The sequence below is a fragment of the Nyctereutes procyonoides genome, unplaced genomic scaffold (assembly GCF_905146905.1).
Source record: "Nyctereutes procyonoides isolate TBG_1078 unplaced genomic scaffold, NYPRO_anot_genome, whole genome shotgun sequence".
Classification (NCBI taxonomy): Eukaryota; Metazoa; Chordata; class Mammalia; order Carnivora; family Canidae; genus Nyctereutes; species Nyctereutes procyonoides.
Genome location: NW_026575121.1, coordinates 9,765,292 through 9,777,477, shown reverse-complemented (window position 1 = coordinate 9,777,477; position 12,186 = coordinate 9,765,292). Strand labels below are relative to the sequence as shown.

Sequence of the window (12,186 nt, the reverse complement as noted above, 5' to 3'; positions counted from 1 at the left end):
ATGCACCCACATATACAGAACCAGAGGGACACGGCCTCCATTCATTTATTCATCCTCCAAAGATTTATTGAGCACCTGCTACATGCCAGGTACTCAGCTGGCTGCTGAGGATATGATGGTGAGAAAAACAGAGATAGCCCCTACCCCCTAGGAACTCACAGTCTGCTGGGGACACCAACCAAAGGATCCCACAAACCACAAACAGCAGCTGCTGAGGCCAGCGTGACAAAGCGAGGTCCATGGGGGCCTGTGAGTGTGTGGGGAGGGCTCCGACCAGCGAAGGCTTCCAGGGGGATTTTTGGCCTGAGATCTAGGAAATGAAGACATGAGGAAGGAAACCAGAAAGGCCTTCACGTGGAAGGGGCCTGGACCTCAGTGCAATCCAACCACATAGACTCTAGGCATTGATTTAGCTGTTCCACTTGGATGGAATGTCTGAACTGCACAGGGCCAGCCGGGTCTCGTCTGTCATTTCATATTTTCTGAGGAAAATATGTGCTAGCTCTTTATGAATGTTATCACATCCATTTCTGACAGCATCCCTGGCACGTCAGGGGTATTACAATCTGCCAACCTAAGTTGGAGTTGCCAACCTAAGTGGAGGATTGGCTTGGGTTATGGTTGGGAGTTGGCAAATCCCTGGCCTCAAATGCATGTGTGTGTGTGGTGGCAGGAGTGAGAGCAGCCATCTTGGGCCATGAGGTGAAAGTATCTACTGAGGATGGCAGAGGAATAAGCTAGAAGGAGCCTGAGTCCCCCTTATCACAGAGTCACCCTGTGAACTAGAGAACTGAGGTGCAGAGAGGCTGAGCAACATTCCCAAAGCCAAGCAGAAAGTGACAGGCTGTGCCAGGGTCGAACCAGGCTCCGTGTGATTCTGAAGTCTGCACGCCTCGTCGCACACCGCACCGTCTCAGACCAGGGATTGGTATGTCTGCTTCCCAGTGCGGTGACTAGATGCTCTGAAGGCTGAGGTTTTCTTCTTTAGGCCTACTCAAAACCGCTCTTGTTTGAAAGTAGCTCATTCCTCCCTTCTTTCGTAAAACACAGGCAACGACTTGCCCAAGACTGGCTCATTAAACACCACACACACACACACACACACAAAACCTTTAAGTGCTTGAAGACAAAGCACAGACACATCCCCACTCTGCTCTCTCCTCTAGAAAAACAACCCCATGCTTTCCATAAAGCAGTGGTCTGCACCCAGAAGCAACTGCAGCATTGCTTGGAGCAGGAGAAGAGTGGACCAGGCTCCTAGCAAGGGCTCAACATTCCAGAAGCTGTGGGGAAGGGAACATTCTTGGAGTCAGAGCCAAGTCCCAGGGGTTTGCCATTGCTCTTTAGGTTTCTAGCACCCTGTTGTTCTTTCCGTTTGTATGAGATTCCCAGATCCTACAAACGGGCCTTTTGGATATCCCCAAAAGACTGGGCAAAGTCAATCCCTCAGACACCAGAAAGGATTACTAAAGGGCGCCACAGGCTTTTCCAAGAGTAGTCATCCAGGGCAGCTGCCAAATGACAGCCAAAATAAGAAATAAAAAATAGTGTTAAAAAAAAAAAGCAGTGCTAAAACTCAGTGCACTTGCATTTGCACCTCGTACATCTCATTAGCATGTGTCACAGCTGGGTTGCAGTGTGGCGCTGGCAGAGATGGCCTGCCCCCTGGAAGGGTGCATCTCGCCAACCCCAGGGCCTGCTGGTTTTATGGACCACAAGTCAGTTCCATCAGCTCTCTCCCCATGCCCCTCACCGCCTTGCGGAGCACACCAAAGATCCATCATGGAGTTTTATTCGTGGCCTCGGATAATCAAAATAGGTGGAAAAATCCCAGAGGTGCACAGGGTACAGGACACACTCCTAGAAAAATGCATACCTCATTCCTAGCTAGAGCTATGCTTCCATAGTCTCCTACTCTGGTGACTTGGGCTTAACCACACATGAACGGTGTATTAGTCAGGATTAGGCTCATTTGCAACCGACAGTAGCTTAAGTAAGACAGAACTTTATTTCTCTCCCATAAGTGAAATCCAGAGGGCTCAGGGGGTGGCTCTGTGAAAACTGGGGACTCAGGCTCCTCCTAGCTTATCTTCCTGCTATATACTTAGTACATGACTCCCACTTCACGGTTCACCCGAGCCACCGTATGCACATCTGAGACCCAGGAGGGGCAAACTACCACCCATAAGCCAAATCCGCTCCTCCACCTGTTTTGCCAAGTAGGCCTTATGGGAATACAGCCATCCTCATTTGTTTATGTATAGTCTACTGCTGCTTTCAAAGTTCAACAGCAGGACTGGGTGGTTGGACAGAGATCATATGGCTCACGGAGCTCAAAATACTATCTGGGGCTTTATAGAAGCAGTTTGCCAACTCTTCTTCTAGACCGAAAAAAGAAAGAAGGACAAATAAAGTCATGGCAATCCAAGCCATTTCCCCAAAATCACATAGGACATTTCTGTTATAAGCTATTGAGGAATTTAGTCTTAAAGCTCCATCCAGCTACTAGGAAGGTTGGGGGCCTCTCCTGACCAGGGCAGAGCTGGCCCCTGCAAGGGCTTCTTGCCTCCTCTGCTTCGAGCCACTGCTGGTTTCTGCTCAACTTTACAGACAGGCTCCCCTGTGAGGCTGACCACCCAGGCCCACGCTACCACATCAGGCACATGGGAGGAATGATTAAAAACAGAGATAGTTGAGGGACAGAGACAGAGTGGGAGAGAGTCAGGGATCCAAGTGAGAGGCCTAGAAAAAGCTTGAAGGCAGGTATAAAACTTTGCTTACAAAAGCAGGTGTGAAAAAAAACTATTTTTGTTAAATTCAACTTCTTTAAATTCTGCATTAAATTCAACTCTAAAACAGTATCCTGCTGAACTGGTCAGAAACTCATTGTAGTCAGCACTGGGGCTCCTCTCCCCAGATTTGAGCAAAGGTCCCAGGGGCTTCTGCAGCAATACCTCCCAATAGTGAGTCACAGCAAGTATACTGGGACACCACAGGGTCCCTTCAGGTGAGCTGAGAGACCCAGAGAGCCAGACTCCCTAGACATGCTACTCCCTCTGAGGCCTGGCCCCCTCCCCAGGGCATAGCCCCCTGCTACTCTCCTAACAAAGGGAAGATTCCAACCACACCCTCATTTGCACCCCCCAGAAGCATGCCCCTTCTCTGCTTCCCCTCTGGCTCATGGAGCAGCTTTTATTTTCTGCCAGGTTAAGAATAAAAAATAAAAATAAATAAACTCATTATCAAGGAAATAGCAAGAATCTGACTACCTGTTGGAATGGGAAGTGTACGAAAAAGAGTAAAACTAAAAGAAAAAAAAGAGTTAACACTTAATACTTCATAGACAGATAAATGTGACCAAGTTTAACATCTGTCTTAATATTACCAGGTTTAACATCCGTGCATCTCCTCTACCCTGTAGCCCATTTACAAGTCTCTGTGGATCCTTTAGGCCTTAACCTCAGGCTGGGTTTCCTCCTGTTGGGGGCCCGTGGAGGGGAGTATGAGGGAGTGAAATATTTGGGAAAGAGCTGGACATCTTGAGCGCCCCAGAGGCAAGTCTGCAAATAGCCTAAAATGGGCTCTGATAGTAACCACACCTAAATTTAAGCCTATTCTGAAACAATCATTTCTGTTAAGATCCTTGTTGTCAATAGAAATTGATGATTGCTAAGTGGGAAATATCCAGACACCATTGATCAACGGAACTGGATCTCGATCTGTGGAGGGTGGGACAAACTGAGTTAATACCCAGCTCACACACAGCAGGAAAGCAGTGCCACTTGTAAAAATACTAAAATACTGCCACCCTGCTTGGTAAAAATGCACTGCTCTGAGCTCCCAGGTGCCACCTTAGCCCCTGGCCAGCAACCTCCCCAACTTCCTACAATCCAGCAATAATAGAGTCAATGCCTAATCATCCTGGATGAGAATGTTTTGAAAGGGGAGGAACATGAGCAGCAAGGAGAGGGCTCCCCTCTGGGGTCACCACGCCCAGTTGTGCAGGCTGTTCACTGCATAAGTTCTCCTGATTGAGGTAGCCACATGGAACTGAATTCCATCCTGTGCTCTGCTTGCCAAGTCAACGTGCCCTGGTACAGGACTGCATCCATCCAGGAAAAAGGGAGCCTTTTTCTAATGCACACAAAGGTGCTATGTGTTCCAGCAGCAGGCTTACTTCAGAAGCTATTTTAATCATCCAGGCCCCAGTGGAAGAGACCTGATGTAGGGTAGGAGTCATAGCCTGAAAAGTCAGAAGTCAATTTTTCCTTGCCAGTAACCAGCCAGGAGCCCTGCCAGACACTATTTAATTTCTCTGAGCCTCAGTTTCTTTAAAAATGGTCATAACACCTACTTTACAGAGCTGTTGAAAAAATTAAATTAAGTGAACTGCCTGACACAATGTGTGGCAAGAATCAAGCGTTCAACACCGCTAATCATTACTAGAAATACTGCTGCTATTATTCTGAGCAAAGGGCTATCTTCCAAGCCTTGGAAATACCTAAAGGGCAGGACAGGACATAAGGAGAGCCATCTGGGACATATTAAAAGGATGCGTGATAAGTAACAAACTTCCCAAGAGGTGTCCTAGGACCATGGCCCTTTCTCCTAGATGCAGAATTTAACATGTGAATGCAATTGTGATCAATGACATGTAATATGAGCTTATCTGTGAATGAACTGGAATCACCTCTGAGCTGGGTCTGGCATCAGGAGAGCTGAAGACAGGGAAAGGGTGATGCCTTAAAGACCCTGATGAAGAAGAAAGAGTCCACGAAGGCCAGGCGCTGATGCTGCCTTGAGAAGCCCAGAGTCAAGCAGAGGTGAAAGCCAACCCTGCTTCAGGAAACTGGGATCAGTCTCAGGGCTCTTGGGGAAGAGGGGCCAAAGGTTTCCAGGAATGGAACCAGGAGCAGACAGGACGGTCTGGAAGGGGGGCATCGCATCTCTGGCATCATGACTTTCTAGTAGTGCTGACCAAGGCGCGGACCCCTCCTACCTTGGCTCCATGGGCCTTAGAATGTCTGTGCTGAGCCAAATCTTGGACACTGAGTCTGCCCCAACCACCTGTTCAGACTCATACTTACTAAAATTAACCAGGAGCCTCCTGTATATGTGCAGACATAGAGATCAATATCATGTCCCTGATACAATTGAAAGAGATACTATTTCATTCATTCATTCATTCCAACACATATTTATTGGGGAGTGCTTTACGCCAGGCACTGAGGATAAAGCACTAAACAACCTCCTCTCTGACTCATGTCCAGCCTCCAGCCACCTCTCCCACCCCAGCTGAGCAGACGTATACCCTTCTTCCCTTTACCATGGCCCCCACCTCTGGGATTACAGGTACTGAAAACTTTCCATGGACTTCAGATCTAGTCCTGTTCTTGCGCTTCAGCAGTTGCTGCAAGCTGCTCTCCCTCCTTCCTTATCTCCCGCCCTCTACGCTTGTCACAAAATGGCTTGGTGTCCCTTTAGTGCAAGCATGCCCATCAGCCCTAAGACTTACTGTGCTCACTGCTTTATAGCTCCCAAAGAGCTCCTCTGCACCCTTTGTATCAAGGAACCCTTCCCTCAACTCTGAGACAGGTGAAGGTTAAGAATCATCCACTTCATTCAACAGATTTGGCTGTTGAGGATACCTGCATGGTATCTTGTGTCTCCTCAAGCTTTCTAAATTATTTATTAAAATATTACATTATTGTATGTGTTATTTATACCTTGCCAACTTCAAAAAAAAGTAAATATTATATTATATTTCATCTCTAATGGGAGATATTCTAGTCTCCAAGTCTTTTGGATATTGATGGTTATAAATAGAGCCTTGGAAGTACACAGTGGCAATTATCCCTGCCCTACGTTTACTCCCAAGTCCAAGGCTTGGCCTAAAATAGCCCCCCCCTCCTTCTCACAAGGAGTTTGCCGAGCCATCTGCCCCCTTCTTAAGTGAGCTCTCCAAAGCTGATCTTCTCTCCCGGGAATTTATCACTAAGTGTATCACTGTTTATCATTATCCACAGTACACTGAAGTTGTGTGATGGTGTCGTGCCTTCCCCGGTGACCAAAATGTCCTAGGGAGTCCTAGTGTTTACCCCGATGCCTAGCACTGTAGACAACACACACACTGATGAACTCAATTGTCCTGGTTCAGTTCTTCCTAAATACTGTTCATGATCCCTTCTCCCTTGATTACCCTGCAAAAAAAAATTTCTTCTCCAGGCTCCCCAGATGTCAATATTCATATTCATGTTGTTCTCAGTATTTGTTTAGCTGCCCTTAGTACTTCCATCCACGTGATTATAAAGTCCTAAAGGGCCCCTGGATGGTGCAGTTGGATCTGCCTTCGGCTTGAGTCATGATCCCGGGGTCCTGGGATGGAGCCCCATGTGGGGCTCCCTGCTCCTGAAGAGCCTGCTTCCCCCTTCCCCTCCTCACTTGTGCTCTCTCACTCTCTCTCAAATAAATAAATATAAATTTTTTAAAAAGTTTTTTTAAAAAACTCCTAAAAGACAGAGAGAGAGTTTAACTCCATTGTAAAGCAGTGCATAGTTCCACACTCTGAAAGTTGCTTAGTAAAATGTTTTTGATCCTGGTAGTTGGTTGATGATGGTAAAAGTAAAAGCCATTAGGACTGTGATTAATGAAGATACTTTATGCAAGTTTTCCCCCAAGCACAAGTGAGAGGACATGTAATCCCATTACCAATACTCAATCTTTCACTCTTGGGGGATTTCCTCACTAATTAGTCTGAAGCTGTAATTTAGCCTATACTTTAAGGAATGTGTCACATGAGGACACTTCTAATTTATTTCTGACCTTCCTTGAATTTAGAGGCACATATGCCTTTGACCAGCATTTCTCCCAACTGCTATTTTCCTGCTGCAAAGAAAAAAAAAGTAATAATTTATCCGAGACCTGAGAAGGGGAGGCAAGCCCAGAGCACATGCCCTGGCACTCAGCCTAAGGATTTTGTCCAGCTTTGTTCCCTCAAGCCTGCCTTCTAATGATGAAGTAGAAGGAGCTTTGCACTACATTACTAGGACTTTGAAATGGACAAAGAAATGTAAGCAGAAATGAAGTCTGTCCTATGTGGGTGGAAACTTTTAAGAGCCAATGAGTAATTTGCTACATTCCCTCTTCCTTCGGAGACAAGGAGAAAGTTCTAGATGGTGGCTCCTTTATCTAGGTCCCCAAGTGAGGACAGCATACAGCACATCCCCCCTGCCTACATATGATGGACACAGGCAGAGCAAGCAAGAAACACATTTGCTGTTTTAAGTTACTAAGATTTGAGGGTTGTGTGTTACTGAGGCATAACCCGGCCCATCCTGACTGACACAATTATCCTAAGTAAAGGAACTCCTATCCCAGATTTTGATAAGGTATACTTTGCTATCACCCCTGAATTTCTTCCTGGAGGCCTACCTCCACAGATGACCTCCAAGAGCAGCCTTCCTAATTCCCAGAGAGTCCATGGCTCCCATATGGAAGCCATCTGGAGAGTCTCCCTCCAAAATAGTCTACTCACAACAGTCCACTCCTGCTAAAAGCCACTCCACTCCTCCTTTTCCAGAAGTCCAGTGAAAGCCTCCACTGAGGTTTGATGGAAAGGTGTGTAATCCACCATACATCCTGTATTGTTCCCTCCTCCCAGCTCCTGGCCCTGAAGGATGCAAGGCTGGCAGGGCCCCCTGGCCACTGAGGGAACAGGAGTCACCCAGTCGCCATGTTCTGACAGCTTGTCACATTATTTTTCCCTGTGGGGGCTCTGATCCCTCCATCTAACCTTCTTCTCAGTCCCCTGAGACCATGGGCCTCTATACAAGGCTCCCCAGGCAAAGCAAAGCAAGATTGATGCCCTACAAATGGCCTGCCATGCCCGAGAGGGCTCTCCGTTCAATGCATGGAGCAGCCCATTCTTCGCCATCTCGGGTTCCCACACTGGACACCAAAGCGGGAGCTTGGAGCCAGGGCAGCAAGAATTCAACCTTTATTCATCCCTGAACACAAATGATCCACCACACTCCCCTAATCTCCTTGGCCCTCTCACCTTACCTACTCAAAATCTTTCCGAAGTGCCCAGGCCTTCCTGGAATAACATGTGATTCACGCTGCCCTTTGGACAGAGGCGCTGGAGCCAGGAGAGGATCAGAAAAGTTCGGAGGGAAAATATCCATTTAAATATTGACCACGGAGCATTTCCCCCTGCTATTCCCACCCCCACCCATGTGCTTCCTTCCTCATTTGGCTCTTATTACAGCAAGTAGCACCTTGAGAACAGTAGGCTGGATTGTGCTGCTGAAGAATCGTGAATTAGCATTAATACTGATTGTTATTTGCATCCACAGTTCCCTGCACTGCAGGTAAAAGCCTCCTAAAGGGTTTGGGCCTAAGAGCAGGGCTTCGGGGACTTCCAGGGGGCTGTCGAGCAATCCATATAAAAATGATTTCATCTAAATTCCCTGAGTGGTTTCATAGACCAAAGCACCTCTGAAGGACAAAAAGACAACTGTAAAATTACCTGAAAATAAATGCCTCCAAAGTGTTCGGAAATAATCCAGGGTGAGGAGAATCGGGAGGCTGATAACTAATCCATCAGCTCCTTTTTTTTTTTTTTTTTTTTTTTTATCCTGCATCTAGACTTTTTTCTTCCAAGGCCGCAGCCTGTCACCGTGCAGTTTATCAGCCGTCACTCCATCTCGATTCTGGATGACATGAGATCAATGGCCTAAAACTGCTCTCAGATCTACGGAGAAATTTATAACACCAGGCTCTGCTGTGCCCTGGCTGGGCCCGGGTCCCAGGGCTCCAAGGGTGAGCCTGCCATGCAGACTTCATTTCCATTTCAAAAGTGGATTGTGACCCACTTGGAGAAGGCGAGTTCAAGCCATCAGATCCAAAGGAAAACCTGAGTCAGAAGTCTTCAGCACTTACAGAACAATAACTTTGAGGAAAGGGGCAAAAAAAAAAAAACAAAAAAAAAAAACAACCAATGATTAAAATTCTCTTCCCCTTGAAAAGACTCTAGCTTCTTGCTTTAATTTCTTTTGAATCACGTGGGATTTATTAATAACAAAACCCCAAATTTGCAACAGCATGTTTTAGGCTCTGAAAGCAATTAATCTATCCAATTTATTTAACTACAGAACTCCTGAGCATGGTTTGAGCAGAGATTTGTGGCTCTTTGAATCCTCACTGAGGGCTCCTTTGGTTACCTACAACCTCTCTTCTTCCACCATGAACTGTGTAATTTGGTTCTAATTTTGCCTCAGAGTGCCTAGGAACCATAAGCGAGGTCCAGGAGCCCAGGCTACATCCTATATCCTATACTTTTCAAACAAAACACTTCAGGGAAATCCTTAATCGCCCCCACCATTCCCCCCTCCACACACACTAAATCCTTGGATGATAAGGGGAACATTGGCTCTCTGTCCACAACCCCAGGCTACGGGCAGCTTTGGAACACACAGCTCCTCACTGCCCTCACCTCCACCCCTGCCCCCCCCCCCCCGCCCCACTATTTGTCTTGAACAGATACCCAACAGAAGATATACTGTGGGGACTCTGGACCTGCTCCTGGCTGAAACCAGAGAAGCCTCAGCTTTCTGAGCAAAAAGAAAACCCTACTGTCTGCTTGAACTCTCCTTGGAACCAGACATCCAAGAGGAAGTTCCCAAGAGGACCTGCATTCTCCAGAGGATGAATCCTCTGGCTGGGCCCACAGACAGCAAGTGTCATCTCAGTGTACGCCTCTCCAACTTGAGTCTCTTGGGATTCAGCTAGGCCACTAACTAGCTAGTCACTGTTCCCAAACCAGTCACTTCAGACAGTCGCCCTTCACCTTCCTCCTAGAATAGAGTCTACCTGTTTAGGCTTTGTTCACTTCTCTGCCCTGCCCCTCTTCCGCCCTCTGTTTACCCTGGTGAACCTGTGATTTCAGAATGACCTCCTTCAACCCCATTGCCCAAGGATAGAACTGGAATTCCTCAACGTGGTGTATGAAGCACCAGCCTGCTCACTCTGGCTTTCTTCATCCCAAGGTCCCTCCTCCAGGCCTAGGATATTCATGCCATTGAGCTGTTCCTTCAAGAGGGAATGCCCTGTTCTCTCCACACCTTCCTCTCTCTCTACCCCTAGGTAATGTCTGCTCATCCTTCAAAATTCAGCTCAAATGTTACCTCCTGCAGGAAAATTTCCCTGAGCATCTCTACTCCTTAGCACAATTGGGCCCCCTTCCTCTGGGTTCACGAAGGCATGCAACGCATACCGGCACCACTGCTCTTGACATGTGACGTGTGTTCAGATATTCCACTCCCATAAAGACTGTGGGCACCCACCTGGGATGGGCTGCTGGGTAGGCCTTTATCACAGCAATCCTCACACCTGATTGTGGTGTCCTTTCTCTTCTAGTTTTCCTGCCTCAGGACTGGCAAAGCAGAGTCACTGATTTCTTCTCCTTCTTCTTCTTCTCCTTTCTCCTTCTCCTTCCCCTCCTCCTCCTCCTCCTCCTTTTCTTTTCTTTTAAATAAAGTGAGGAGAGAAGCATAGAACAGATTCTCCCTCACGGCCCTCAGAAGGACCCTGCCGACACCTTGATGTTGGACTTCCAGTCTCCAGAACTGTGAGAATATAAATTTCTGTTGTAAACCAGGCAGTTTGTGGCAGCCCTAATAGACTAAAGTTGAAGAGAAGCACAGAGTCACACACTGGCTCCGTGTAAGTCACAGAAAATCGCCTGGTACTCCTGAGCATCCTAAGAGTGAAAGTCTTCTGGAATGTTCTCTCTCCCCCAGAATAACAAGTTGCTGTCTACTAAATATTTGTCTTGTAGGTGGTTTCAGTCATGATACGTGGCTTTTACGGAAATGGGTGGTGAAAAAGTCTACTGGGAACGGCTTTTTGCCATCATCTGATCTCAACCAGAGAGTAAGGTACCAAAAGATTTTGAAATGACATGAGAGCAGAAAAGTTACTTGAACTCTCACATGACCATTTTTTTTCCTTCCCTTGTGAACCCATAAACCTACAACTATATCTAATTGTTTCCCGAAGGGTGGGAAGAAAAAAGGGGTAAGTAGGATAGTTGTAATGAAAGCAAAGAAGCAAAAAGGAAACCGGAGGCTTGCTGTTTTGTTTTGTTTTGTCTTTCTGATTAAATACGTCACCTGAGAACTAAAAGGTTTAGATGACATGGCCTCTGATGTCTCTTCCTTGTGCTTTAAAAGGAAATGAATTAACATGAGCTCAGGGCTTCCTAAGCACCTGACACTGTATTACCTTACACAAGTCAACTTTACAAGGTATTATTATTAATAGCCCCCTTTACAGAGAGATCAAGTAATTTGCCCAGGGTCGCACAGCAATTCAATGGTCAAAGATTTGAACCCAAGCAGCATGATCCAGAGCCTGTAGCCAAGAGCCAAGTTTTGTTTCTTATCAGGTGAGGGTGGAATTCCAAAGCATCCTGACACACAGAACACGCACAAAAATGAGGAACCCAAGACCTGGACCTGGTCCAGGGTTTGTGAGCATCTGGTACTGGGATCAATCCAAAAATCAATGTTTAAACAACATTTACCTTCACCCCCAAACTGCCTCACTGGCTGCCTGCTGAGTTTGAATCAGGGCTATGGAGGATGCTGTTCTGTGGGTACCAAAGTTTAAAAGTCTCAATGCCAGTACTGACAGCCCAATATAACAGAGAGAGAGAGATGCATTTTTTTTAAATTATCAAGTTAGCATTTGGAGTGTAGAAAAGAGTTTGGCTGCATTTCTAGAGAGCAAATCCCAGCAAAACCCAGCGACTTAGGAATTCTGAGATTTCTACAAAGTATGCTTTCGTTACAAGGATGAATTGGATGCCTCTGAAGTGCTGCCTGTGTTCTCTGCTTGGAGGAGCCCTTGCTGCAAACCTCCCTGGAAGAAGGTTTATCCGATGCAGTGAGCCTGTTGAAGTGGGGGGGGGGGGGGAGATGGGCCCTGGGCTTATAATATTTTTTAAATAGTTAAAAGGTCAAAAAAAAATAACCCCTCTCCGCACCCATCCTTAGAATTACACTTTCTAGCGAAGTCTAGTTCCCCTTCCTGATAGATATAATCCTAATTAAAAATAAATTACATGCTGTATGGAACTTTAAATGGAAAAGATAATCCTATTACGTATGAGAATATATCCTGATT

At 46.5% G+C, this 12,186-nt stretch overlaps 1 long non-coding RNA gene across 1 annotated transcript in view; it reads right to left on the bottom strand.

Moving 5' to 3' along the window:
* The window catches only part of LOC129516596 (uncharacterized), a 45,415-nt gene extending 36,810 nt beyond the window's left edge, over positions 1-8,605 (bottom strand). The window contains exon 1 of the long non-coding RNA XR_008665799.1: positions 8,528-8,605. This is a non-coding gene — a long non-coding RNA (uncharacterized LOC129516596). The remainder of the gene's footprint in view (positions 1-8,527) is intronic.
* Between the last annotated feature and the right edge of the window lie 3,581 nt (positions 8,606-12,186).